Raw genomic sequence first — 22,790 nt, 5'->3', positions numbered from 1 at the left:
TTTGAAATGATCGACCTCTTTAAATTTTCTTTGTTCTACTCTTGACTCGTAAGGGCACGTTTCCACGAGATGTTCTCGTGGTTTTCGATTTTTCGACGTTGATTTCCATTCTATATTGTTTCCCAGTGTCAACAATTTTGTCCATTATCTCTTGTCCTTTTTTTCGGTCCTAGCATCCGCATACCTGACCTTGTTAAGGAACTGCCCTCCAATCTTGAAATCTTTAACTCCCATTAATGTTTCCTTCAATAAGCATTCACTGATTTTTTTTTTTTTTTTTAAATAATTGGAGTGACCTACTACATCGTTTAAATTTCGCTAACAACGCTATAACACGGTATAAGCCATATCTTCTGAAAAAGTCCACAAGGTGTAGTTTATTCTTGAAGGTGACCTTTATTTAGATTATTTTCTCAACTGCTCAACCGATTTTCTTCATATTTTGTAAACGTCTTATACTTCGTAATGTTCTAGAAAATCTACGTAGAGTAGTCTATTCTTGGGGCGACTTTTTCAGATGGCCTTGTCAAAAACTGCACAGAGTATTTTGTTCATATTTCATAAATATTTTATTAACATTCCTAGCCAAAGAAAAGGCATTACCTTCTCTGACCCACCCATCTATTGATGGGAATGAAACTGCTTTTTAAAAAATCTATAATATGGCCTAATATGTTATGAAGATATTCATAAGCGATAATTCATTCTTGAGGAAAGTTTTTTTTTTTTTTTTTTGAGAGTTTTGTGAAAACCTCCTCAACCAATTTGTTCATATTTTCATAAGCACCCTATATCAGGGCTGTAGTCGAGGGTATACGGCGGTACACGCCGTATACCCTCTGCTTAATCTTTAGTCATTAGAGTGTACCTGCTGCTTCAAAGCGTATAATACTTTCTATTTTTGTTTCGTTTATATTTATTTATTTATTTAATCAGCATGATTCCAATAATAAAGTGATTATATCACCAGACCAAACCACAAAATTGTTAGTTTTAGGATATGGGAATAGATCAATGCAAAGTAGTGTATTTTTGTTCTGAGACGATATCCTAGCGTTTTGAAGGTCTGCTGAAGAGAACCAAACTTGTTCGATATTTCTAAACTAAAGTATGACTATTTTCAATATCATGCTAATACGTAACTTTGAGCAATACAAAACCTAATGATTTTATAGAGTTAAATTTGGACATAAGTTTCTTACTTCTGGCACGTCGGGCGCGATTTTCTCTGTTCCTCCTCGGAGTGATTTGGCTCCTTCTCCATACCTACACCCATTTATGTTGTTAATGGTGTACACTGTTCATTAAAAATGCCTTCTATGTCTTTTATGACAATCATAGATGATCACAAAACAGCGTATACCCTCTGAAAATTTTAGGACTACAACACTGCCTTATATAGTCCAAGAAATTTAGGCCAAAAAAGTCGGATCGACCCAACAAATTAGAAGGAGGTAGAGACTTCATATATTTGTTTATTAGCTCATACTAATGAAAATACTAAAAGACCCCTAGAATCTAACTTGCACTCCGGCCGCTATCTTGGAAAATGGCGGCCAAATTTATGTTTTTTGGAAATTACTTGAAAACCGTCACAGATATAATAAAAAATCCGAGAGACAAAGAATATTCTTCATGAAAAATAAACAGTTATATATATATATATATATATATATATATATATATATATATATATATATATATATATATATATATATATATATATATAACATTTTTCTGTAGGATGAAAAATAAAGTTACATAAGATTGAAGTTTATACATTTTGAACGTTATTGAGGATATGCAATTTTTCCAGTAGAATTGTTATTATGAAATATTTTTTCTTACAGGGTATTTAATCCTCAGAGGTATCAAATAGCAATTCCACTGATGAATTCTCACAATTTGTTCCCCGACACTGTCCACACATCGCTGAACACAACAATCCTGAGTGTACATACTTGATAACTAACAGAATATTAATTTCAGGACTTCGAAAGACTTATAACACAAGGTTACTTTTCCATAGGTCGGACTGATAGATTTTTGTCTGAAATTTCAACAGGGATGTGCATTGAACAGATTTTAATGCGAAGCTTTAAGACCATTTGTGGACTTACAATGGCCGAGGAATCACAGATTCTACTCTTCAGAGATGGATTTCATCAACTCCAGCCTGTACTGAAATAGCTGAGGCGCTAACGGATTTCATTGGAATTAACGTAACAAGTATACATCATAACACAGAATTAGGAAAATCTCGTCAGTTAAGAAATCCCAAAGACTTCTTGCAATTTGTAAGCTGGTTACGAGAACATAACCCATTTGGTCAATCCACAGGACACTTGGTGATTCTTTCAAGTGGACTGGTAGCAGACGCATCAATTACATGCGATAGGGCACTGAAGATTGGGACAAACGCAATGAAATCACTTGTAGGGAGTAATTTTTGCGATGTCCGCATGCAACAGAAGAAGAAAATAGTTCTTTTATTGAAACTGACATTAGGTACAATAAAAATAAGCCATAAAACTGTTATATTGAAATCCCCACAAGAACTCTTCCACAGAATGATACGTCTGGGCAAAAGCAAAACAGAACGGAAAGCATACTTTGACTATGAACTAACAAGCATGCCTCCATCATTATTTGATTTATCATTGTTACGAAAAGGCAAGGGCGCTGATCCTGGGGGGGCAAGGGGGCCTGGCCCCCCAAATCTCATGTGGGCCCCCTACTGTATTTGTGAATATACCATATTCGGCATACTTTGAGTGCAATTTGTCTTAAAATCATCATCATATATATATATATATATATATATATATATATATATATATATATATATATATATATATATATATATATATATATATATATATCTGAATGGGCCCCCAAATTTACAGAGAAATCGGCGCCCTTGCCAAAAGGAAACAAATCTTCCATTCTAAATGCTTTTCCTTCTATGTTTTGGAGGAGGAAATCTTCTACATTGTTTGGTTTGGCCAAAACCAGATACGTTTGGTGAAATACTGTACTTGACGTGTATGTAACATATATTGAGCGCCATTATGGTAAAAATTGTACAGTGGTGTTTGATGGCTATCCAGATAAAGAAACAATAAAAAGAGCAGAGCAAGAAGGACGAGCAGCTAAACGATCTTCTCGAGACATCATTTTTGATGAACATACACCAACCACTATGTCACAGATCTTCTTGCAAACAGAAACAAACGAGTTGTAATTCAATTTCTGATACATGTCTTGAAAGCCAAAGGCTACACTGTACTACAGGCAGAGAGTGAGGCAGATGCTCTCATTGTTAGGAGTACTCTGAATCAAATCTATAGTAAAAAGACAACAGTTGTTGTTGGACAGGATACAGATCTATTTGTACTTTTAACTGCTTTAGCGCCTGAAGATTTTGAAGAGTTATGGTTTCTCAAGCCAGGAAAATCCAACAGCTTTCCAAGTACACAACATCTCAATCCCAGAAGAGGAAAATTGAGGAGGCTTGTGAAGTTTTAACGTTTGCTCATGCCATGACTGGATGCGACACATCAGCAATTTATAATACTGGTAAAGTTACAGGACTCAGATTTCTTCAGAAGCATGAATTTAAAAAAGCGATGAAAATATTCAACGAAAGGAATGCCAAAAAAGGAGCTATCAAAGCTGCTGGAGAAAAGTTTTTATTAAAATTTTATGGATCGAAATCAAATACTCTAGACGAGTTGCAATACTTCAGGTACAATCATACAGTAGCAAAATAGAAGCTACAATCGTACAGTGGACAATGTCAGGGAACAAATTGTGAGAATTCATTGAAAATGCTATTTGATACCTCTGAGGAATAAATTACTTCAGAAGCATGAATTTAAAAAAGCGATGAAAATATTCAACGAAAGGAATGCCAAAAAAGGAGCTATCAAAGCTGCTGGAGAAAAGTTTTTATTAAAATTTTATGGATCGAAATCAAATACTCTAGACGAGTTGCAATACTTCAGGTACAATCATACAGTAGCAAAATAGAAGCTACAATCGTACAGTGGACAATGTCAGGGAACAAATTGTGAGAATTCATTGAAAATGCTATTTGATACCTCTGAGGAATAAATTACCCTGGTAAGAAAAAAAATCATAATAATAACAATCCTAATAGAAAAATCTATTTGAATTTTGCATATCCTCAATAACATTCAAAATTTGTGATCTTCAATCTTGTGCAACTTTTTTTTTTTTTTTTTTGATCCTACAGAAAAATGTTATATATAAAAGATGTTCATATTTTTATGAATATTTTTTGTCTTTTTTAATCTTTTTGATGTATGTAACGATTTTCAAGTAATAACCGCCCCAAAAAACAAATTTGCCCGCCATTTTTCAAGATGGTGGCTAAAGCACAAGTTGGATTCTAGGGGATTTAAAGTATTTTCATTAGTATGAGCTAATAAACAATTGTGCCAAGTTTCAACTTCCTTCTAATTTGTTAGGTCGATTTTCCTAAAATCCCTCGTCTAACAATTTGGCGTTAAGTATTTTCGTTCTGAAAACATCCACAAGGTATTTTATCCTTGAGTTGAATTTCCTCAAAGGGTTTTCTTTCTATCTTTCTTTCTTTTTTAAATTGTTTCGTTCGTGTTTTATAAACACGATAACATTTGGATTCCATTAGCTTAGCGTCATTTTCAACACCTAGTTTATATGAGACGTGAACCTACAGCTTAACGTGGAATCCGAACGACAGAGCTCCCACCGGGAAAGGAATATGCGTTTTGCACGGCGAAGATGCGTGCGTTAATCATATAGCCTATATCCACGAGAAAGCTCTATCCTACTTTTAGACAAATAACCTAGAATAGTCGAATTTCGAAATGAGATGTAGTAAGGGAGTCCCCCTAAGGCCTATATCGTCTTCATTCAGAACGCCACGATTCTGTATCAGGTCAACAACTCCCCCAACTTCATTTAAAATGAATTCGATCACGTTACCCAAGTAACAAAACCATGAAAGCATGTGTTTGTGTGTGAGTGTAAGAAGACAATTGTTAGCATGTACTCGTATTTGCGCCACATGTTGAGGTAATTGTTATGTCTCGCTCGCAAAGGAAGCAATTGAATGGACTTAGCACTCCACAATATCATCAGCTGCGAACCATTCTCTAGGCGAATTCGAGACGATTGAGAACGCACGCTTATGCATGACAAGAGCATGGAAAGCCAGCAGTGCTTCCAACCTAGCACTCTGAATTGTTACTGTATTTATTGAAACAAGTTTCCGGGTACAACCGCCTTGCGCAGCCAATTTACAGTGGAATAATAATAATAATAATAATAATAATAATAATAATAATAATAATAACAATAATAATAATAATAATAATAATAATAATAATAATAATAATAATAATAATAATAATAATAATAATAATAATAATAATAATAATGGAGAAGCTGGATCTTAGCCGCCATATTAAATTTGTCCGTCCGTTAGGAAGACAAAAGAAATTTCAAGAAATATTTTATGAATCACCAATTTTTGATCAGGATATAATGGCCCAAAAGTTAAAAAAACGAATTCGTTGATTGGGTTGGTATTCAAACCGGAAGAGGTATAAAATAAACCATTTCCTGTTTTCATATTGATCACTATAAAACAAAAAAGGTAATAGATTGCGAGAAGCAGTTTCCTCCAATCGATTAAGCTTCCCAATAATACATTTTATCTCCATCCTACAAAAACCGGAAGTGCTAGAAATCAACTACAACTTTCGGTTTCAATATTGATCTACAAAACAAAAAACGATATGAGATACCGAGAAGAGGCTTTTAAATCGATTTAGCGTTCTAAGAATAGGTATCATCTTATCCTCTAACCCTCTATATCAAGCCGGAAGTGGAAAAAATCAACCATTTCCGGTTTAAACTTTAATCGCTATAGAGTAAAAACGATAATAAACAGCTAGAGGTGTGTGTTTTTTTGGAATTAATTAAGCATCCCGAGAACAAACTCCATCTCCACTCTAATCTCTCTACAAAAACCGGAAGTGGTTGAAATACAGGGTGGCCCAAAAGTAGGTATACACCCCTGCATTCATCAAGTATAACATTCTGGTTTATGGGTTAATTTACTTCGGCTCTTCCGAGCTTAAGATGTAAGTAAAATCACATCAAGAACAAATAATGATAAAAAAAACTAAGTCTAGCTGATGGATAACAATAAGAAATGATACAAAATGCAATGAGCTGTTCAGTACGGTATTGTATACCTACTTTTGAGCCATCCTGTATGTTACCACTTTCGGTTTTAATATTAAATAAGAAAATATCGCGCTTTACAACAATTTTTGGGATTGCTGAGATGAACAATAACACTTTTGATGCTGTTTGAATTCAAATGCAGCCTCACAACTTGCGGGAGTAGAAGGAAGGGGAGATATATAAAAATGATCGAAAATGACCAATATTAATGTCGAATGCATAGTTTTCGGGATCTCTGAGATGAACAGAAACACTTTCGATGCTGTTTAAATCCAAATTCAGTCACGCAACATGGGGGGGAGGGGGGAGGAGAAATATAAAAATGATCGAAAATGACCAATATCAGAGAGCGCTTTAGTAATAGTAAAAAGTGACCGACTAACGGAATACATTACTATATTTTTTCTTTATTTAACCCAGCGAAGAGGACATTGATGCTAATAATAAATAAAAGTAACATGGTTTTGTTTTGTGGGTTAAAGTTCAGCGTCCCTCTTCAGCACCAAGGATATATAAAACGTGAACCTACAGTATACCATACGGCGGAATTCGCATAAATAGCCTTCTGCTGAAAATCCAACCTGGGACCACGTGTACTGTACTAATGACGCACGCACTAGCCACTACATCAACAAGGGATAATATTTCATTAATATATCTGTACTTTGTTTACCTGTTTAGAAAGCTTAATTTGGTTTAACATTTCCCGAAGTTTTCTAATCGCACCTGGTTCATACAGGCAGGGCAGCACTCGGATCAAAATCTCAACTGGCTCTCCTTGTTCCTTTAATTTTCCTATTGTACTTTCACAGAAATGTCGGAAGGGGCCACATATTTTGTGTAGCAACGAGCCTCCAGGTGCATACAGGGATAGCACCTTAAAGAATATTGTGATTTATTCTTGGCCGAAAGATACGTAATCTCTTTTCATATAAGCAGAACACGCTCGCTTACTGACAATCGATTGAACTTATATTTCTTCAAGGCCTTACTCAGGAACTATGATATGGAACAAAAAGTGGTTTGATTTAATGCAAATTTGAGAATTTCAGGGGAACTCTGCTCCCAGTGTCTCCCATAGCCTGGATTTTTCTCTTCTTGTGTTTTGTTGTGTCACATACCGTATTGTGCTATACTGGAACAGAAACATACACATTATGAACAAGATATAAAAGAAGCTATGTTAGTATACCTTCTAAATGTTAATATGGAGAAGAATGGACAAAAATAGCTCAGTGGGATAAATAACCAATGACGAAATATTCGGAGTATTAGGGGAGAAAAGAAGAATAAAGTTTATGGCGTTAAACTCACGAAGGGATATAGTCGGCGAGCAGGGCCGTATACCTTGTGAGGGGCAGAGGGCAACTGCCCCCCAGGAAAGCTCCCCGCCGTTCGAGGGGGCCCACTGTAAGACAAAATTTTGTTACTCCATGTACGATTCGAACATGAAATTGTAAATAAAGCATCAACACTAAATTACATAAACAAAACAGCACACAAAAAGGTAAATAAAACAAAATTGAGTCGTGTGCCCATTTGAGTTTAAAAAAAAGTACTATTAAGGGGCCTAGAAATAATATTTAATCGTATGGCTTTGAGATTTGTCAATATTAGCCCCTTAATTAATTTGTCATCACAGGGGCCCTGCAGGCCTTGCCGTGCAGGAGGGCCCACAAAAAATAAGAGAAAGATGGAAAAGAAGGGGGCCTATTTTCGAATTTTGCAACTTTTTCTAGGGGGCCAAATAGACCTATTAAAGCTTGCCCCTCCCCCCAGAAAAATCCAAGTTACGGCGCTGTCGGCGAGATGGCGACAGTTCAACTGACTGGTGTGTATTTAGCACGTTGGTTCTCAGTGCGAACATTTCTAACTCTCTAGCGGAATTCTTAGTCTCTTACTCTAAATTTTTACTATTGTTGTTAAGGCCGAAAAAGACTGTATCCCACCAGGAATCTAACTTAGGATTACACGTACCAAAGACGGATGTGCATTTACCATTCCTCCATAAAAAACATAGTTTTCTTAGGTGTAGAGGGATAAAAGAAATCGATTTCGTTTATGGGGGTGGTATTCAAACCGGAAGTAGTAGAAATCAACGATTTCCGGTTTTTACATTGTTTATTATAGACCAATAATGAAGCAGTTTCCTACAATCAATTAACTTTTTCAAGAATACATCTCATCTCCATCCTTAAATCTTTACTAAAACCGGAAGTGATAGATATCCACCATAACTTCCGATTTCAATATTGATTTACATGACCAAAAACGGTAACTGAGAAGCGGTTTTTTCTTAAATCGATTTAGCGTTCTAGGAATGGGCACCACTTTCTCTCTTAACTTTCGATTGCCAGTTTCGATATTAATTGAAAAAAACATGCCACATAAACAAAATTCCTTCACGTGGTGTACACTACGAAGCTAATGCTTGTTTCTCTTTTGAATACAATCCAATTAATAACAGGTGATATTTATTGAAGTATACTTTTAGCTTCTCGTCTCGGAGGTCTTGGTAGGTGGCCATCTTATAGGTGGCATTTTTACTTTTTGTCAAGAAATTGGAAAGTAATGCCCCCATAACTCCGTCCATGTTCCCATGAAAATTGGAACGATGATTAGTTCGCAAATACAGTATATACAAATACAGTATTTTAAAAAATCTAAAAACCAATGGTCTGTAAAGGGCATTTATTTTCCGTAATCGGGGAACACAAATTTTTACAATGCAAGTTATTCAAGGGATGTAAAACTCGTAAATCCTTTTCTTCCCTTTCTTTTCCATTTGCAATTGATCCTAGTTTTACACCCTAACTAAATCAATTGACATGTTATATTATCACTATTATTCATAAAGTAAAATAAGAAAGGTAATACATTAGCATCTTTAAATATTCATTCACAACAGTCAATTTGAGTTTGACCATTTATCGATTTTGTTTTGGCTTGACATTCCAGTAAAAAAGAAAAATACGAACAACCTTAGCGTTTTTGGTAGCAAGCAAGCAACACTGAATAGCACGACTGTACCCAATAACAGAGAGGTGTTTCTGCATTGTACGTCATCACGGGTTGCCGCGGTGACCGGCGTTTGCTGGTGCGCGACTATGAGAGCGCAAGAAGTTTGCAACGGCGTTTCTGATTGGTCCATCTCACGTGGCATGACATCGCATCATACCGCCTTGTGGAATAAAACGAACGGCGGACAATTCGCCGGCTGGAAGTAATAACACGGTCGATATAGTTGACACAAATTGTGAAAATTCCTTACAAGTCCCTTTCAAGCAATTCTAGAAATAAGGGACTACACGAACTGAAAAACATCATAGAGCAATAAGGAATTAAAATCAACGGTAGGTGCTTGTTTTAAACACATTTATTTTGTTTTGCAGAGGGTGATTTTATATATGAAATTATATTTTTGCAAGTGAAAATTTTGCGGAGAAAATTTGGTTCAGTGGATCAGTGAATATAAAAAAGTGCAGTGAATATGGTGCAGTGCATTTCTTTTCTTTTTTAAATGTGAAGTGATTTTTCAGTTTTTTTTTTTTCAAAAATAAGAAAAATAAAAATCAATTGAATGTGTCGACTAAATATTTTGACAGCTCAAGAAGAGAAAAATTGATTTAAAATTGTATTGCATTGTTGCAAAGGATGGATTCTAGTTTACGTTCTCAGTATGCAATAGAGCCATACTTTCGTTTTTTTTTTTTTTTTGGTAATATATACACGTATGAGTATATATTCGTGTTATCAGCCGTTCTCAGTTGATGTCGGTGACTCAACATTCCAAATAATTTCGAAATCTGTTAAGGAATGGTTTTACAAGGACTACAACAATCAGAAACTCGTTTTAATAATTGCAAATTTTTATTTCTTCACAGAAAGAATTAAATTGCATCGTAGTTTGCTTTTTAAAAAAATCACGCAATATTTTTGTTTGTGTTTCCACGTTCTTAATTTTTCATAGCAATAATACTGATTGATTTGCAAGTTTGTGATGTCAACCATGAAGTTTGCTTCATATTGGCTGGAATATCGTACTTTAAAGCGAATTTAATGCTACCATTTTTTTTTTTTAACTGAAATGTTTTCTAGCTTGCGAAGTTAAATGGGGGAAATTTGATTGCATCGTAAAATTTTTGTCTGACTGGATGTTTGACAGGTAATAGTTAAGAACAGCTACTTCTCATCTCCCGTGCACGAGGATACATCTTACTGTTGCACTACCTAAACACCCTAAGTACAAGGGCAAGAACTCAGTCTATTACCTACTTTTTAACATCCTAGATAGCCAATGAATAATTCCTGAAAGTATGGCGTTTCTCGTCCTTCTCTAAATGGGAAGTACGGCTCCTTAACTATAACCGTTTGACATTTTTGCACTCATATGTGAAACTATTGTTCCCGGAACAAGGAATACTATTATAAGAATGTGTGTGTGTGGTTTTGTGTATTATTAATACCTAACGATAGAGAGGAACCAAGAAGAACATTAACAGAGGAAGATCGATATTTCAACCTCTCAATTGTGAGTGAAGCACTTTGCCGCAGAGGGATGTAATGTGCATCTCTTTCGGAAAAGTTATTAAAGACAATTTGGAAGTTCACGCGTGTGCAGTTTAGTTGTATGAAAGTTAATTTTGACCTACGTTAGTAACGATTGGTTTAGTGCTACGATTCTTTGCGCTGACATGTGGTTTTCCGTGTTCGAGTCCCCATCGTGGCATATGGAATTATAGAATAAACAACGTGCGCTTCAGTTTTCTCCAATTGAGCTGTTTCTTTCCGGTTTTTATTTCCATAAAAGTTATCTTTGACACAGTTTTTTTTTTTTCTAAAAGAGCAGAACCATTGGGCGTTAAATTTAATTATGTTAAATTACTGGCATTTTTAGCTTATTGGCCTATGCGGGAAGTTTTTTTTTTTTTTTTTTCAGATTTAATGATTCAACTTCACTATTTCTTCTATTTAAAGAATTGAAATTTTGATATGTGCTATATGATTTTAACATTTAATCAAATTTAATCGTAGGTATATTAAATTTATGTATAATGCATTAAAAAAAAAACGTGTGGATTCATTGAGACATTATTTTCTTTGAACACGATCCAAAAATCAATACAACATAGAAGCTTTGTGAGCAAGACTGTTTCATGGTTCGATCCTTTCTTTGGACGTTATACAGCCTCCTTTACACGAGAAGGTAAAGCATTCGCGTAGCTGGATGAATGTTCGATTTTATAGGATGGGTCAGTTGGATACATTTTTTTTCGGTCTGTCTTCGGTTTCGAAATTCCGATTCAGCCTGGTAATTTATTGTTGGAAATAAGAAAACTCCTATTTTATAGATTACATATTGAATCGATTGATATATTTGTCTGTAGTGGGTGTGGTCCAGGGTTCGATTGGCTGGTTTTTTCCAGGTCGTATATTCTAAATATTCTAAAACTCATTAAAGCTCCCGAAATTAGGCCTAATTTGTTTGAAAAAGAAACTCTGGTATATTTAAGAGCTTGAGCAAAGAAAATTGGGAAACTTACAGGGTGTTCCAAATAATCACCAATAACTTTAAGAAATGAATCCTTTACACGGAAACGCATGTATCCAGTGGCGTATGCAGAAGTTCATCAAAGGGGAAGGTGGTTCAAGCTCCCAAGATCATATAATATCAGATGTTAGTCTTCATATCTCGGTGTGATAACTGTATATTTTTTTGCATACTATCTTGCTCGACGGAGGGAATTAAAACCTCTTTTGCTTACGCCGCTGAGTGAGTTTGCCTTTATCTGCAATTCTCAGAGGAGACATAACTGTGTGTGTGTGTGTGTGTGTGTGGCGATCCAGCGTAGTGAACCAATTGGGATTGTGTTAACCACACATCACAACTAAAACAGTCTGGCTGGTAGTAACGGCAGAAATTTAGCAAAATAATTGTGTTTACTATCTGGCCACCGTGAATCCCGCCAAGCAAATAAATGATGGTAATTTAAAGTGTTAGAATACCGTCACGGTCTTTATTTTTTTTTTCTTAACCCTTTGACTTATATGTAAAATTATTTTTGATGTCTTTGAGATAAACTGGAATTTTATGAATTTTTTAAGTTTAACGTCCCACTTTATACATCGAGTCTAAAGGAGACGGTGATGTTACTGAAATGGTGGAATGCATGAAATGGGAGAACCCCGTGGAAATTCAGGCGCACGATGGTTGTACACCAGGAAGTCCACTTGACGCCCCGATTTATTCTCAATCTAGGTAAATGTCCCTTCCATTTTGAAGACCAATTTCAATATTATAAGTACAATATTAGTTAAATTTGAATATTAAAATTATATAAGACCAGTGGCGTATGAAAGATATTTAAGATATTTTCCGGGTTTTAGGATATACAAACACCTGAAATGAAATGAATTTGTTGGCTTGACCTCCTCCCCCCGCTTTGCTCTCAATTTCTGCAAACGCTACTGCGTAATATATATATATTTAAAGGAAGTAGAGTCTTCCTTGTCTAGATCTTTAGATTTGAAAGAGAAATCAGTAGTCTTTAAAAAAAAAATAAATGGTAGGGGATATTCAATCCTTACTTGCTTTCTTTCTTTTCTTTGTGTTGATTTACGAATATTGTACTTTTCACTTTAAAGGAAGCGTTTAAAAGATACTCCTTGCCCCAGATTAATTTAAACGCTTCGCTAATAATCACCAGTTTCTTGGCTCCTCCCTCCTTGTTGAGTTTTATGCGCTAAAAGTCCTTGACAATGGGAATAGTCCGATAACATTCCACAGAAACTGAACATTATGAAAGAATCGTAGTGTCACGAGGAAATTGCGGTTTCAGTGTTACGCGCACAGCTGTATAAAAAGCGGAAATAAGCGTGATTGTTTGAACTCAACTTTTTACGAGAAAAGAAACAAGACTTTTCGAAAAAAATGATTCAAGTTTTAAATATTTCTTATTCATAAGCTGTACTTGTTTGTTTGTTTATTTACTGTTTTTATCTTGTGAAAGTTTTGCAGTAACTCTTCGTAATTTGACGTAAGCTCGAATTAGCCGCAAGGAATTGAATTACTTATATTCATACCTTTTTTTTTTTTTTTTTGTTTTTTAAAAAAAGAGTACAACACAAGCAAATAGCTACGAAAAGAGATAGTTCATTCTTTGTGATATTAAACATTATGCTAGTTATACACAATGTACTTCTTGTTGGTATTTCCATTTTGTCATGATGTTTTTTTAATACCGTATTCTTTAATTAGCGTGTTGCTGGATCTCGCAGGTTTTTAGTTCAATACAGGCTTTCTCGACCGATTTCTCATCACGATATCCCTTTTGTAACATCCTCTTGCTCGCGATCCCCATATTTAATTTCTGGTTTGTGCTATGATTTTTTTTTTTTTAATTGCTGGTTATTGCTTAAAGTTGACACAGGGTGACCACAAATCCCGTTACCCCTGAAAATAAACATTAACCATTAAACGTACGTAAATAGCTAACTACACAGAAAGAACTCAATAACATGAACAACAATGCTTTCGAGAAGTTTTATTGACATAGGAAACATTAAGTGTTCAAAGGGTCAGTCTGTCGACCGTTATTCTCATGACAAAGGATAATACACCGTCAGATTCTGTGCGACATTTTGAGGAGCATTGCAAGTGTAACTTGAAAGTTTGTTTCACAGTTTCTGTAAGTTCGGCTATGTCATCGTAATGGTTTTGTGCAACGATGCCTTTTATGAAACCCCATAACGCATTGTCACAGGTGGTAAGGTCTGGGCTTTGTGGTGGCCAAGCAAGTGGTGCGGACCGATTCGGACTAGCACGACGAATCCAACGTCCATGAAAGACTTCTATAGATATTCGCACGTACGGCGAGGGCATAGTGGGCAGGTGCTTCATCATGTTGAAATCAGCATGTCTCTCTGATTCCGTGCTCCTCTAAGAGAGGAACCAGTTCTGAAACATGTCCAGGTATCGCTGGTGATTCACAGCACCGTCGAAAAAGAACTGCTCAAACACGCGTCTGCTATCCACCCATGCCAATATCATCACATGCAGGGGATTCTGCTTCAACTCTTCACAAAAGTGTATTTGCCGCGTTCTCGTATTGTGTCGAACGTCTGAAGGAGTGCCGCGCATGCCTCCACTCTCCGATTCATATCTGCGTCCGATAATAATTCTTGCACATTAGCATTTATCAAGGAAAACGGTACTTTGTGGCCACCCGGTATGTGTATAAACCTTACCTACATGTATAACTGTGCAAAGAATAGCAAAATATCGCAAATGAAAGCAATCTCTCTCCAGTTGTTGTCGAAATTATTTCTCCATTGTGGATTATCAACAAACACAACACAACTATTGCGAATTGGTTCTCACTTCTTAAGCCTTCGTAATTTCTCGGCGTCCGAAAAAAATCATTTTGAGTTTTATTTCAATATGCAGGTTTTGTTGTATTTGTATTTTTCTTGCATTTCAATATACATTTTTTTTAACGAGCTTCATTCCTCGTTTATTCCAGTTGGTTTTAAACGCGGGCTTCTTTATTTGTTTAAAATTTTATTTAATTTCTTTGTTGTACTTGACGATAAGTATGAAAACAAGGTCAAGATAAGAAATTCAAAACAATCTTTAAAAGTATATTTTTCCGTTACTACATCATTATTACGTTTATCTTTATTATCTCTCTTTTCAACCCCAATGTATTTCTCTCGCGACCCTCTCTCCCTCCCTAGGTGTCTCGACTCTTCAAGTGGAAAAATCTGTTTTACTGTATCGAATATTGGGTAACAAAAGTATTGGGACCCCTTTCGTGTACAAAGTACGATCACCAAGTTTATGGATCGAATTTAAATGACAGGCCAAGTAATATCTTCAAATTATTGTACGCTGATTGATTTTTCGTTTTACGACCTAATACCTAATAGAACAGACAGAGGACTTATTCACGTGGGTCCAAAATCTATCTATTAATTCAGAGTGAATTGCAAATCTCACCGGGACTTCAAAACAATTTTGTCTAATATACTGTACTCGGATTTATTTTTAAAATACAGAATCGGCAAGTTTTCTGTGCTAAATACGTGTGAATTGAGAACAGTTTCTGTCAGTTATGAAGATATAGGATAGAATAATTAGTAACATGTTGCACAGGGAGAAGACTGTCCGTGTCGATATCTGAGAGTGCCAGTGATATAGAGGGATATGTCCCGAAATAATACATACAGTAAAACACCGATTATCCGCGGAATTGGGTGGCAAGGGCACCGCGGATAACTCGAAAAGAGACTAAAAATGAGGTGCAAACACGAAACAAAAAATATTTTAGCATAAAAACTGTTTTATTGTACAGAAAACGTGCTAAAACTTTTAAAATACCTTTACTCTACGTCTAAATCACTAAAATAAAGCACAGTAAAAATAAAATACTGTGCTGTAAACCTGTCAGTAATTTTTGACCTTCACACTGTAGAGTCTATTGTATTTTCCCGGTTGTTGGCTTGGATTATTGTATTTATAATTTTTTTCCCACGACATTCGCGGATAATCGTGGCTTTACTGTATATTCTTACAGGGACAAAAAAATGTGTCCGTTAATAGAGGTTTACTATATAAGCTATTTTACATATATATATATATATATATATATATATATAACGAATCATTGTGACGAAATTTTGTTCCGCGAGATTTTGGCCGGGGAAGTTTAGACTTCGCTTCAATTAATACTAGTAAGTTTGAAGAAATTGTATTGTGCATTGTATCCTGTTTTTTAATGGTTTTCTTTTCCTTTTAAATAGTCTACAATAGTTTCTTGCATTGTGTAAACAATGTTTTTCTACCTGACGTAAGTTACCAGTAAATTACATGTAATTTACGTAAAGTACGTAACGAGTAAATTACTTGCCAACCTTTATTGTGGTAAGTCGTGATGTTCTGAGCACGCCAATTAGTATAGTAATTTATTTTTTAAAGTAAGATTTAAGAAAAAGCGTAACCTCCGGTCAGAAAAGTGACTTCTCATTTCATTTGTAAATGATGTTCTCATGTTTACAAATCAGAATGCAACGGTATCATTGTCTCATGTTTACAGATCATCCAGAGAATTGTGGAGTGCATTTATTTTACATTTCTAATTAGCTGTGGAGTGGCAAAGTGCTAAATGCTCAATTAAAAGAACAATATACTTATCATGTATTATTCGGTTGAGCGAATGTTTATTTTACATACTGCATATTTACTTCCATTGTTTCTTGATTTAAAAAAAGATTAACTAAGTACTAGGACTATTTTAGTTCGAGGTTTTATATTGCATTTTGCAACACCAAGTTCGTCTTAGCGCGTCGGCTTCGAATCATGCCCAAGAATTGAATCTAGCAGGTCCACAAATCAGGAATGCGGCGTAGGATCGAAACGACATACGGCTGAAAACTGCAGCTCAGAAAGCTGTTTCGGTCGTACGTCGTTTTGGTCCTATGCCGTTCCGATTGTATGTCGATTGTCCTCTATATACGAGGGGGAGTCCTAAAATAAGTTTCCCTTCTCGTTTTCCCCAGGATAGCGAACAGCAATGGGAGAAACAACGCAGCGGTTGCACGCGCAACACACCCAGACACAAGTGCGTTTCGTTCGACCGCGATCCTGCTGATAGCGCCTACTAAAAGCGGAGACGAGTCTCTCAGTCTGAGCTGGTAGCTATAGAGAGAAGGCACGTTTTGACGACGTGGTCAAAGGAGAAAGTGCGAGCGGTTGTCCACTATGAAAGGCACGTGGCATATCTGAAGAAGAAATTCATCCTTCTCACATCTGGTGTTCTGTTCTTGGATGACAATGCGAGAACACGTTCAATGACGGCAACGTAAAACCAGTAACTTTTGGGTGGGAGCGCCCTGCCCATCTGCCATACAGTTCTGATCTCGCACCCAGTGACTTCCATCTGTTTCCGGCTTTGAAGACTCTCGGCAGCAGGCACTTTGGAATCAATGCTGGAGTCACAGAAGTTGTTCGATGCTTCTTCCGTATGCAGGGCCCTGAATTTTTCCTGGAAGGATTTTTAAAGCTTATAGGACTGATATGACAGATATTTCAGTGTACGTGGTACTTATGTGGAAAAATAAAGATACGTCCGATCTTGAACTTGCTATTTTTGACATTGCATCCCCACCTCTGTCCACAGTAGCCTGCAGGAACTTATTTTCGGACTCCTCCTCGTTCTTCTAGAAAATGGTTGTTATTTAATATTGCATGATTATAAGATAATGTTTTTTTTATTATTATTATTTTTATTTCGATCTTGTGTAGGCAACTGTTTTCGACCCTGCGCATGTAACCGTACAAATCGTCATGTAACAAATTCTTACACCATATACCCTTCCCCTTCACACTATCTCGCCTCCAAGAAAGCTGGATTTCATGTTCATGTCATATGTTCAATTTCGTGAAATAAACTAAACTGATAAACTATCTTCACCGGTAAATATATTCGTATTCTTGATGAACGTACCCTTAAAACATTTCAACGATAACACTCATCTTCCTCAGTAGATTTGTGCTAAATTATTTTTACACCACAAATATATGTATTATTATGTAAATTGCCGGTTCAGAACTATTGTATGATGGGAACAGTAACCATTCTTATTGTAGTATAGAATGTGACTTACTACCTCATGCACGTAATAAGCTAGTGTCTTCTCGATCTATATTCGTTTTGCGTTATTGTAGTTATTGATAACACATTGGTTTCTGAAATTTGAGTAACCGTAGTGCAGCGACAACCCGAAGTTTGACTGACGCAATGATTGGTAATCTTTTGCCCGAATCAAGACTTGGGCTCAAAGGGGTTCTTGATTTGTTTCAGAATGATGAATAACGTTCGTGGGTGTAGTGAACAACAATGTTTTCAGGGACTTCATGACGATCTTTTCGCCAAAATTAAGAAACCACTTTCCGGGAAGCACTACGTCACAAGAAAAGCCATCATTCATGCCATAGAGTAGTCCATGAGGAAGATCGACAAGGATTAACGCACTGACGGTATACAACGGCGTCCTCCACACGTGTGGCAGAAGGTTATAGAGATGGGGGGGGGGGATTACATTTAAGGAACGTATCATTCTTCTGTGAGTAATGCCAGGCACGAATTCTAACACAGTTATCATTAATTTTTATCCATCCCTTGTATAAGAAAAATTATTTTCGTGAGGTTTCGAATAAAATTTATGTAAATTTAATTTTATAAAAAGGCCTTGTGTCCTTTTTAAACATAAATTAAACATAACTTTCTTACAAGGCTGTCTGTATTCTTTATTATAAATTAACGAAAAATGTTACAGTTTCGGAAGTATATCACTTCCTTCTTCAGACTACTATTCCAACTAAAATCATAGATAACATAACATTTGATATACTTCCGAAACTGTAACATTTCTCGTTAATTTATAATAAAGAATATAGACAGCCTTGTAAGAAAGTTATGTTTAAAGTAAATTTATTGTATTTTTTGGTACTTTCAATTCACTTTTCAGTTCGTTTTAAAAACTGAAGACTTAAGAAGGCTTCGTTTGATAGCCACGTGAAGGCTTCATATTGAAGCGAAACACGTAGTGACATCTTCTGGTACTGATAAGCACTTCTGTGAACAAATTAGTCGTGAATAGCTTTTGTGTAAGCGATTGTATTCAGCTCTTTAAGAACTTATTTTGGCATAATAATTAAGTTATAGAGCCTGGATGAAAATTGAATGAATATTGACTTTTGAGCTTCATGCAAAATTGAAAGAAAGTATATTTAGTAGAAATGGGTGAAAATGTTGGTTGCAAAATTTCGCTCAGAGAAAGAAAGTAAAACAAAATAATTTTTTAAAAAAATGAGACAGTGAAACATAAAAGTATGCAACTAAAACTTGTGATATTGAACTTGAGAGAAGCTCTTTTAACCGAAGGACAAGAAAATTAACTCTTATCACGTGTTACTCGCGATAAGATAATACTTTTTTTTTTTTTTTTGTTCAATATTGAACTACAGAAGTTTGCAGTGTTTTTTTGATAAGAGCATAACATACTTTTCATGTAGTATTAAAGTGCATTTGGAAATTACGTTCAAGTAGGCCTACTTATAGATATCAAGCCGAGTAACTTGTTGAATTAAAGTGAATACATATTTTTCTTATTAATCACCTACTATGCATGACTGAAAGTCAAGGTTCCCACCGTCGTAGACCTGGAAAACCTGTAAAACATGTAAAAGTCAGAGAATCCAGTTTACTCGTAAGAAGTCCTGGAAAAGTCTGGGAATTCCATGAAAAGATGAAAAAACTGTAAAAGTTTAGGGAATATTAAGTCTGGCTGTTTGGTAGATAATATTTTATAAATTGGTTTGTTTTGCACAATTTCTTTACCTACACACCCACCTACCTCCCGACTATTCACATGCATAGTAGACGAGGAACCCCTTCCCTGATAAAGAAAAATATACCTAGTTGCTTTCTTTGCATTATAGACCTGGAAATTCGTAAATAGTGACTTGGAAGTCAGGGAATTGATGATTGCCAATAAAGGGAAACCCTGAACAGGCCCGAAACCACAGAGGTTGAAGAAGGGGGGGGGGGATCATTAAAAATTCTCTTGCAAATATCTAAATTGTGTTTATTGTATTGAAGTCTGGAGGAGCCACGGAAAGTTTAGGAGGCCAGGCCCCCTCTGATTGCGGGTCTGACCCTGAATGTTCTTCGTTTCGTAGTGGTTAAGATTACTATTTCAAAGCCTTGCCAAGACATGCAGTAGGATAAGGAAAGAATTTGGACATCTTGAGCATTTTATGAATACCAGTTGTACTTGGTGGAGTGAGCGTAACTGCTAACAGTTTGAACTCTCACTTCGATGTTGAACTGTTCAGAGTTCGAAAACCGCGGACGATCATACTGACAAATGTTAAAGTTTTCCTGTCACATTAGGTAAATGCTAGGATGCTTCTTTTGTTATAAGTCCTGGCCGACTTCCAAGAAGTGTTTTGAGAATATAATTTTCTTCAATAGCTAAATAAATAACTATTTATATAAACTTTGCTTTTGCTATACACCGTTTGCTTTTATATCGTTGCTTTTGAGCTTCAACTATATAATTCAAAAATCGGAATTGTTCGAATTGATCGCATTGCATTGTCCATTGATTTGTCTTCCATTGTCTGTATGGTATGCTGAAATAAGACAATGCTGAGAAAATACCATTAGACTCGATGTGGAAGTAGACGAAACGCTTTAATCAATGATAAGGCCAGACTAGTTGACATTTTCATATAGGCGTAGTTTTCGAGTTTTGTTATATTAAGGTAACGATATGGCATCCATGTACGGAGACAACTTTTGTTCCCATATAACTACGATAATGGAGGAGAGTAATGTTCTCCTGTTTCTTCCTTGCCTATGATCGAAACTAGACTTGTAATAAGCTGAACAAAGGTTGTCGTAGTAACTGTGAGGAACAAATATTTAGTATTATTAATATTAAGGTAACAAAAATAAAAAAAGTACAATAGATAAATCTCATTGTGCTGAACAAAAGTATATGGGTGACTGCGGGGGAACTCGGGGGGAGGGAGGGCGAAAATATATGTACGGCGTCACCCAGTTCCTAAAAATTACAATAGGCGAAGATAGACAAGGGGAACGGCGTGACGTCATGCCGCTACCTACCGTCCCCCCCACCTTTTCAGATCTACTTTTACCCCTGGATGAGTGTTAATCCTTATGCACAGTTTCGGACAAATTAAGAAAAAAAAAAAAAAACTAGAAATTAAAATCTGATTCTGTGCAATAATGACATTACGCAATAACATGAAACTATTACTGAAGTATAACATAAAAGTTTTTTTTTTTTTTTTCATTTTGATAGTGAGAAGACGACAGAACACTATTGTTAATGATGTACACCCCAAATTTATTTTTTAAACTTTTAATTTTTGTTTAATTACAGGGTGGCCTATCATTATGGATATGTTGTTTCAAAGATTTGCGGTAAAGAAACTAGCAACGCAACTTAAACTCATTACTGTCATACCTTGCCTTACAAGAATTTTAATCTCTGTTCTCCGTGGCATGGCTCACCATCCAAATCGATACATTCCTGCAGACGGAGAGCCAACGCTGTCACAAGCAGCTTGACAGACTCGTACTAATATCCTGTGGAACTCTTCTGTGATAGCTTCCCAAATTGCTTTTGTGATGTTGATACATTTTGTCCTTTAAAAAAAACCCATAAGAAAAAGTAAGGGAGGTGCAAACCGGGAGGTCGAGCTAGCCACCCCCCAGACCCACGTCGACCGATCCACCGGTTCGGAAATCTTTCGTTTAGCCTCACCATTCTCTCTGGTGTACACTAACGGTTTTCTAAGTGCAGTTACCATAGAACACAGGGTACACAGTGTTGCCATATCGAAACTTTTTGTTCAGAATTACAAATACTAGTCAGTCTAACATGATATACATATTTACGAGCCACCCTGTATAATATTCTCCAAAGATGAAATGCACATCAGTCGATAGATGACATCAAGCTAAATAAAAAGAGATGTCTGAGGTAGTTTTCGAGGAATTCAAAAAACATGGATTTTTGAGGCGCCTAAAATTATGTTCGTTGCCTTTAATAATTGATTGCATTCTCCTTATTTACTCATGTACTGTATATTCAGGGTGTTTCAAAACAACACCGACAACGTTTGGGAGGTGATTTCCGACACCAAGATAAGACAAAAAGTATAGACCAATCTGGGTGCATAAATGCTTCCTTTCGGAGTTATAGGCTACCGGAAACATGAAAAAGTGAACTTTAAGATTCCATAGCTCCAAAACTCTGGGATCTACCGTAATCGGGTCAAGACTTCACTTAGGATCTAATATGTGCGCTATCCAAAAATACATGTGTCAGAATTCTAAGGTATTCACGCAGTAATTTTTATACAGGCAATTTGGCTACGGGCATATAATTTAAAGTACTCACAAACTACTTCTATAAAAATTATTGCAGAAGTACCGCAGGATTCTGAAACATGGATATTTGGATAGGGCACATACTAGTTCTTAAGTGAAGTCTTGACCCGACTACGGTAGATCCTAGAGTTTTGGAGCTATAGACCTTTAAAGTTCAATTTTTCATATTTACAACAGTCTGTAACTTCGAAAGGAAGCATTTGTGCACCCAGGTTGGTCTATACTTTTTCCTTATATTCGTGACACGAATCACCTCCCAAACTTTGCCGGTGTTGTTTTGAAACACACTGTATAAACACATAGTCCTAACAGTGAACCGCATACTACTTATAAATTCAACAAATTTTGGCGCTACTTTCATAGAACGCTTAATGAATGTATTTCCTGCTTTCCCCCTAGAACTGCACCACTGAATTTCCATAACTATTATTTTAGCAACAAATCGTGTGATGCCTCTAATATGCATTTTCATCTACGCATGAGTAGAAGAGGGAAGGGAACTCGAGAAGTTTCGATGTACCGATTACTCTGCATACATGTGTT

The 22,790-nt window shown here is 36.0% G+C and overlaps 1 protein-coding gene across 1 annotated transcript in view; it reads left to right on the top strand.

Annotated features, from left to right (window-relative positions):
- The first annotated feature begins 9,458 nt into the window (after nucleotides 1–9,458).
- The window catches only part of FASN1 (Fatty acid synthase 1), a 72,680-nt gene continuing 59,348 nt past the window's right edge, over nucleotides 9,459–22,790 (top strand). The window contains exon 1 of the mRNA XM_081750726.1: nucleotides 9,459–9,614. The gene's annotated coding sequence lies outside the window, so the exon portion shown is untranslated. The remainder of the gene's footprint in view (nucleotides 9,615–22,790) is intronic.

This window comes from Thermobia domestica, chromosome 3 (genome assembly GCF_964235325.1).
Source record: "Thermobia domestica chromosome 3, izTheDome1.hap1.1, whole genome shotgun sequence".
Lineage (NCBI taxonomy): Eukaryota > Metazoa > Arthropoda > Insecta > Zygentoma > Lepismatidae > Thermobia > Thermobia domestica.
The sequence above is the reverse complement of the archived record's forward strand: the minus strand, read 5'-3'. Positions and strand labels throughout refer to the sequence as shown.